Below are 2,637 nucleotides of genomic sequence, written 5' to 3'. Positions count from 1 at the left end.
CAACTGTTAAGCTGTCAACTTGAGATTTGAATCCGTGGCAGAAGGAAGTAGTTCCACACAAAGGTTGTTTCTTATTTATTTACACACTTACGCAGTCGAACTGTTGTATAAACGTAATATCACAGCTGTGCGATATGGATTACCTACAGTTACAAGTGTGATATTGCTTTTATGTATACATTATGAGAACTGGCATCAGGAGACATTTGTTTCTGAATTGGGGTACACTTTCTTCCCATTATTTCACAGTCTTGTTTTATTGTCACATTGGATGCAAACTGCAGATTTACAATCACAACTTCTTTTCAAGATTTCTTTTGCAATGGTGATTAATATTAAAAAGCGGTGTAGAAAACACTGACATTGATTCTTATATTTAGTAATAAATGACTGCTGTGATGTTTTATATAAAAATATTGAATGTAAATGTCTTTAAAAAGTCTGTATATCTTAAAAAGTCTGTATCCCTGTTCAAAAATGTTTAGTTTAATCAGACTTAATGTCGTGTTGAGGTGGTGCAAGATCAAGCTCCCATTCGGCAGTTGCTCATTGTTGCTCTGTAACTGGTTGGGACAGTGGCAGTGCGCACCTGACTACTAGTCGACTAGATTTGTCATTTATTTGATTCTGCAACATGCTGAAAATTTGTTCAGATCAGGAGCTTCCTACTGCAGTCTTAAAACATCACTGGCCAATGTGCTTCTTGTAGTGTAGGGTTGAGCATGCACAACTTAACACAGGGCTAGTTGTAGTATTTTAAATGGGCTACTTTCACACATGCTAGCATGACAAATCTTGTATTTACTAGTTGCCATATCAACATTATATTGAGAAATAAATGTGCCAGAATTCAGAAATCATTTATGTAACCATGCAAAAGTATATTGCTTACTTATGTTAATTTGTCATCTCTGTTTGTGTTTATTTAAAACAAATCTAAGACAAATCTGAAATTATTTTAATCTCCATTCTGTTATTTAACAGTTGAATAAAGGTAAATAAAGACCGAGAGTCAATGTTCAGAAATTATTAATTAGTATTATGTTTTGAACTATGCTGTATAGCAGTGTTTTGCAGTGTGTTGTCATTATTAAAAAAGGCCATTATTTTATATGAAAAAGTGATTCATTTTATTGTATTGACAAAATATTTTATTTTGTCTTGTATATATATATTTTTTATTAGATTAGATTACATCCTAAGCTGTCATATGGCCATGTTATGTGCCCCTCACATGGCATGTTGTCACATTCCATTCTAGAAAAAAGTATACACTGTATTAATGAAACAAATCCACATAATTGTGCTAGACATGTGAAATTAATGTGGGAAAAAATAAATACTCTGAACCCCAAGTGACGCTATCTCACGACCAATTCTTACGAATTTGTAGGAGTGATTAAAAAGTGGCTAATTCGTATGAATTCGTACGACCTCACTCGTACGAATTTGTACGATTTGTCTGAACCCACGTGATGGGTAGATTTAGGGGCGGGGTCAGGGGTAGTTCATTCGTACAAATTCATACGAATTGAGCAACTCGTAAAATATGTACAATTTAGCAAAAATCATACTAATTTGTACGAGTGAGGTCGTATGAATTCGTACAAATTAGCCACCTCGTAAAATTCGTACGAATTGCCGTGAGATCGGGATTGATTTATACAAACTGAGAAAGTCAAAAAGTGTTAGGTTGTGCCCCGCTCACCCCTATGCTTGGCAGGTCAATTCTAAACTTCTTTGCAACAAACAAGATTAATGATTTACATCTTCATAATACTCAGAGCTTGGTTTAGAGCATGGATATAGGTCTTGCATGTGTCTATAATTTACAGCTTCTACTGCAACTTTCTTTGATCATCTTCTCTGATACATGCTAAGTAAACATTCAACAGCGAAAAATTCTCCTAAAAGTGGAATGACTTCCCAGAAAGATTTATCACTGCTTGAGCGTGTTTCCCTCTTTTTTTCACAGCATCGTGTGATCTTACTTTAACTGTGTTGTTTATGACGCACAATATGTCACAGCATGTATTTGAACTAGGATCCCTAATGCTATGATGTTGTACATGTTATTCTACTAAGTATGAGAGCTGCCACAACATGCTTGCTAACTGTAAGCCTACTGTATGAAATTCAGATTGTGAGATATCCTATCATATGATCGCACACAAATAATTTGTCTGTTTTAAAAGACATTTAGCTGCCTGTCGTGAGCATTTTAGTCATTATAAGTGACGTGAATTTTTTTCAGAAAGGTAGCCAATATAAAATGAAGTCTTTTAAGATACCTCATTTTTTATCCAAATTCAACGGCATGCATTGGATGAACCCTTCACAAAGAAAGCAATAACAGAATGCATTGCAGCAAGCTCAGTAAAACAAACACACACACACACACACACACACACACACACACACACACACACACACACACACACACACACACACACACACACACACACACACACACACACACACACACACACACACACACACACACACACACACACACACACACACACACACACACACACACATATCCCAAGGGTGGATATGGTGAAATGTATAAAATAAAATGTATGTATTTAGAAATGTATGTTCTAATATATTCTGAAGAGTACAAATATTTATTAA

This window comes from Siphateles boraxobius, unplaced genomic scaffold (genome assembly GCF_051911475.1).
Source record: "Siphateles boraxobius isolate OS27281-9 unplaced genomic scaffold, OSU_SipBor_1 3, whole genome shotgun sequence".
Classification (NCBI taxonomy): Eukaryota; Metazoa; Chordata; class Actinopteri; order Cypriniformes; family Leuciscidae; genus Siphateles; species Siphateles boraxobius.
This window is presented reverse-complemented; position numbering follows the sequence as displayed.